At 44.4% G+C, this 5205-nt stretch overlaps 1 long non-coding RNA gene across 1 annotated transcript; it reads left to right on the top strand.

Moving 5' to 3' along the window:
• Nucleotides 1-2585: 2585 nt before the first annotated feature.
• LOC134444125 (uncharacterized) lies at nt 2586-4656 on the top strand. Its single transcript, XR_010033884.1, has 4 exons — nt 2586-2690; nt 3716-3852; nt 4217-4350; nt 4475-4656. It is a non-coding gene; the product is annotated as an uncharacterized LOC134444125 (long non-coding RNA).
• Nucleotides 4657-5205: the final 549 nt, after the last annotated feature.

Here is a 5205-nt window from a genome sequence, read left to right as displayed (position 1 = left end):
GTAGAGTGGAATAGTCTCTCAGACCACTCAAGTTGTACAGTGGCTGTGGCCCCTGGAAGACTACCGTGCAAGACCAGCAAACCGAAGTGCCTCTTACGGTGAATCCCATTACACCCCTTAGCCCTACGCCTTTCCCCTTTGCCTCTGTTTTGCACGTCTACGTGTAGGGGTAGTGGCATCCCGATTCACGTTCAAACAAATGGGTAGGGGTACGGCGAAGGGCTTTCCACCCCTCCGCGCAGAGATTTTCCAACACCAGACTCCACGACGGAGGGCTACGACAGGTTTCCCTGGATGCATTGCGAATTCATTTAAAAATTGGCGGCAAGCCGCAGCACCCACAACAGCACACAAGCTTAAGTATTTTCGCCACAATTGAAGGTTTTTAAGTGGTAATAGTCATTCCATTGTACTAAGTTTAACATTGTCCTAATGTGTGATGGCCCTTTTCTCCGTGAAACGCACATGAAAAAAAACGCTTTTAACGTCAACCTAATGCATGGAATTAGTGACTGCTTTGAGTGTCATTACATGATTGTTGATGTGGTGTCCCAATTCGTAGCGGTTACGTTTCAAGCCCTACACCTTACAGCTTCGTTGGAAAGCACAAGGGGCATGGGGAAGGCGGAGGGGTACGGGTAGAGATTAGTAATGGGAAAGGCCCTTACTCTGTTAGGCCAGTTTCACACTAGAGCGTAGTGAAACTGCAGCGAGACGATTGAGGTCTTTCTGCTTAGTTTCGGCCCGTGTGTTCTACTTGGCCTTTCACAAAGACTATGTGGCCAGTCCAGTTCAAAATCCACCCCACAGCCAAAGCTAGTGTGCTACTTTGCCATTAATTTGAATAGCTGCCGACCAAAATCCGCTCGAGTTCTATTTTCCACGCGGCACTGACGCCCGACTACCGCCGATTGGTGTGGAAGAACAGCTATGTTTCCATGTATTTTCGACACCGTCTGTAAAAATCGCTTCTGTCTCGCAACGCTTCACCGCTCTGGTGTGAATTAGGCCTTACAGGTTGACAAACCACTGAAACCATTTGGACGGGGAAAAAAAACATATTTCTCAAGTCAACACATTACCTAAAGTCACTTTTTATAATTGTTCCTATTTTTAGTCAATCAATCTACTGGAGGACATGCATTTACATTTAAGTCAACGTGTGGATAATTACCGATTTTCAACCTAAAGCACGTCTTTGTCTGGCCCGGCCCTGACTGGGGAACAGGTTGGACATGTAGACAGAGGAGGCGAGTGCTCCATAACAGGGCTGGACTGGCCATCTGGCATAGCGGGCATTTCCCAGTGGGCCCCGCACCCTTGTGGGGCCCTATTTTCAGGAATGTAAAAATATATATATTTTTCACATTTCTGAAAATAGGGGCCCACAAAGGTGCGGGGCCCACCGTTGAGTCAATTCTCTGCCACTAATTATGAGGGAGCCCTTTGAGTCAAAAGTGCCCGGGCCCTATTTCTCTTCCAAACCAGCCCTGCTTCATAAGACGGGCTGTCAATCATCCAAGTAGCCTAGCTGTCTGTGCTGCACCAAGCTGGTGTCCTGCCCAGCAGGAAATGTTGTGGCCACACTGGGCCAGTTGTAATGGACCGGTTCTAATGTGTCGCGGGTCCGTGCGTCCAGTCTGTGTCCTCCACTCCTGCATCTGGACTTTGTCATGATGTCGGGCCATTTAAAGTGGTATGCCACTATTTTGGGGCTTAAAGGTGGGGTAGGAGATGTTTTTCTGGAACATGTTTTACCATATCATCTGAAAAACCCCTCATGACGCCATAGCACCCATTAAAATAGAGTGTTTGGAAAAAAAACGAAATCTTTTGGTCCAGTGTAGAGGGCGTAGTCAGAAGAAAACGGCAACCAATAGAAGTAATACTCATCATCACTTCTATTGGTTTCTGACACGTCCATCAACCACCAGCACTCACCCCTCCTCCCTGCGCGTTCACCGACTCGTGAACTTGACCGACCCCGCCCCCATCATTCATGCACACGCGACGAGGCTCATCATCACTCAGCTAGCAAGGTAACGAGAATTAGCAGCAGGCTGAGCTACTTGGAAACTTTGCTGGCTTTTGCAGAGCTACAGGAAGAACTTTGGCTTTTGTTACACTGGACTAACCATGTCAGGATAACATAGTCCCTTGGATTATAGTCATTGGACTCGCAAGACCAGATTCCAACACGGGCTGACAATTGGAAATGGGACCTGACACTCTTGGACACAGATGTCGGCTACGGCAGCGGCTTCAAACATAGGCTTTGGTGACCACATTTCTAATCGAGAGGTGAGGTAATATATTTGTCTGTATAATATTTTGTGAATTGGTTTAGGACACAGTGGTGTCTTTTTTTTAAGCAAGTAGGCCTATCCATTGAGAGGGGTCAGAGGATTAGCTCAAGTTCCAACATATCTAGCTGCTACCTTGCTTAACATAGCTGCTACCTTAATCGCGTTATTTTTGGTGTTTTTTCCCCCTGTGGCATTTATTCTGTGCGCATAAACACGTTTTCAGAATTGCTCTGTGTAACTCAGACGGTTACTCTTGTGTGTTCTGCTACTAAAATCTAGTTGTGCGAACGAGCGACAAACCAGCTGGGAGGATGGAAGCACCTGTTCTCAATTCCCCTTCTCCACCCGCGTTCAGTAACTAAATACGGATTCACCCCGTAATAAGTAAGTAACCTACCATGTTTACACACACATTACTTTGACCAGCAAAGCCCATGTCTTTCTAGTGGTTTATAAAAATATATCGTTTGCATGTTTTGCTTTGGGTATGTACGTCTCTGTTGTATGACGATGGTAATACTGTAGCAAGCACAAGCACAACCTGTTCGCCACTCCAGCATTGCAAAATAGATTGCCTTTGGGTTTTCAAATGTAACATGATTGTGGGTGTAGAACTAATGTTGTTAACTCGCTGATGTCGTTTTTGAGAAGACAGTAGTTTTGCATTTGATAAATACCACCTAATGACCATGACGGCTACACAGCAGATCTTTATTGTGATGGCTACACTGAATGATCACATGGAGATGCCGGTACATTATTTGTTTTTACCATGGTTATATAGAAATGTTCTGCTTTGTCCATTCCAATGTTGTGGTGTTTTCCATAGCTGTTCCTTGCTCCTGTATCACAACATATCAAGGCTGCCAAGTAAATGAAGGATGAATCACCACACACTGGTAGTTTATTTGCTGAACAATGCGTTTCGCTATTGCTTCATCAGGTTCACTCTCACATCAAGGCTGCCTTTGAGTTGTTAAAATGCTTTTCATGTTTGTGGGTGTAATTTCGTCCAGTTGCAGATACTACTATCCCTTTTGGAATGATCTGCCTTTGAGAAACAATGGTTCTATCTGACAAAAGCATATGAACAGATCCTGTAGTTGTAATTGATACACTAAACTATCATATTCCTATGTGTGCGCGCACATGCGCTATAGTTTTCAATTCAATACACTGGGACACTTTTCAGTCTTTGAGGTTGCTGGAATCAACACAGACTACCTCCATGCACCTAATCAGAACACTTTGCATGTTTTTTGTGTACTTGTCCCCTTTGTGTATTGCTGCTAATCTGTCTCTTTCTAGGTTCTGTTGGTTGCATGCAGATTGTGCCAGATGATTTATCTGTCTATGGTCTTAGCATGGGCTCTGTGCTAATATGCAATTTGTGCTCTTTTTTCCCTCAGGTCAACCGCAGACAGGGTCCTTCCACAACCACATACTTATGGCAGTAAAAGCTACAGCTCTTCTTCGATCCAAGAAGCCTGGACTGCAGTCACCATCTCAACACACCAACCAAGAGAAAGGCGGATGGCTCAATTCAGTATGTAGTTCTGCAAATATACTCAAAGGTCTTCACAGCCCCCCACGGTGCTGAATGCATTTACATTTATTTTTGTAAGGTAAAAACAATGCTGATTACAGATCATAACTTGGGCCATGAGTGAAATTTGAGGTAGCAGCCATCACCTGATGGTGAGAGGTGGTCCTAAGATCACAGAGAGAAGCAGGTTAAAATCCCATCCTTACCTCTCCCTACCTACATCTCCATCCACAGCTGAAGTGCACTTGAGCAAGGCACACAACTCCACTTTGCTCCTGGGACTGTAGCCAACACCCTGTAAAACCCTGCTGTGTAATTTGATGTAATGAAGCCCTAATATAGTATAACACATTGCTTGTTTCAGATATGGAAAATTGCACAATAAAAGTTCCAGGACATGAAGGCTGCATACTGTGAACTTCAACCTTCAGGGCACCGTCCTGTGCAGAAGACTTTCTGCCCCAAGAGGGATGGCTGACGGCAGACACTCACAACCAGGTGAGCCCAGATAAAGGAGTTATTTTTGGTGTCCCTGCCCAAACAACCCAGGTTACTTACATTTAAAATGTCACTGGAGCTACTGTCAGATATGTGATCTCTAATTCTGTTTATCTTTTTACAGCACAGACGCCTCCAACCTCAGACTAGGCCCTTCACAGTTGCTGCACTTACCCACCTTCCCCGAGTTTTTGTGTGGTAATGACAACTGTAAATATAGTATAAAGTAATGTATCTAGTGTCATGTGTAATACATTGTTTAAATTGTCCATACATTTCAATGACAGTAAATATTGGTGGACACAATTTGACTGTGTGGCTTTTTTTATTCATTCTCTGACTGAAAATGCATGGTTACATAATTTATATATTCCACAAGACTACAATCAGAAGATTATTTGACAGGTTGCATTTATTTTCTATGTATTAAAAAAAAAGCAAAGGTAACAAGACAAACATGGTTCCAAAAAAAAAAGGTGAGATGTATAAATGTACAGATAATGAAAAATAAACTCTGCACACTGCCGGTTTGTGTGTTTTATACCGTACTCTGTATAAACCTTTTATATTTCTCTAGTGGAGCAGGGTAACCCTGGCTAATCCTGGGTATTGTACTGTGTATTATAACGTCAACCCTGTTCAAGTGCCCCATACTGTCTGTAGGCTGCATGCCTGAAGAGTCCGTTTCTCTCACCTAGTCCTACATTAGCCCAAAGTCTTCCATCGAAACTGAGAACCCAACAGCATTTCCTTTCAATGTTCATGGGCATCTCCTTACAGATTGCGCAGAGGCGCCAGGTTGGTTGTGCTACTGGGCTGTGGCTGAGGACCAGATGTCATGTGCCAGGTCGAACA

Source organism: Engraulis encrasicolus, unplaced genomic scaffold, assembly GCF_034702125.1.
Source record: "Engraulis encrasicolus isolate BLACKSEA-1 unplaced genomic scaffold, IST_EnEncr_1.0 scaffold_464_np1212, whole genome shotgun sequence".
In the NCBI taxonomy this organism is placed as follows: domain Eukaryota; kingdom Metazoa; phylum Chordata; class Actinopteri; order Clupeiformes; family Engraulidae; genus Engraulis; species Engraulis encrasicolus.
This window is presented reverse-complemented; position numbering and strand designations above follow the sequence as displayed.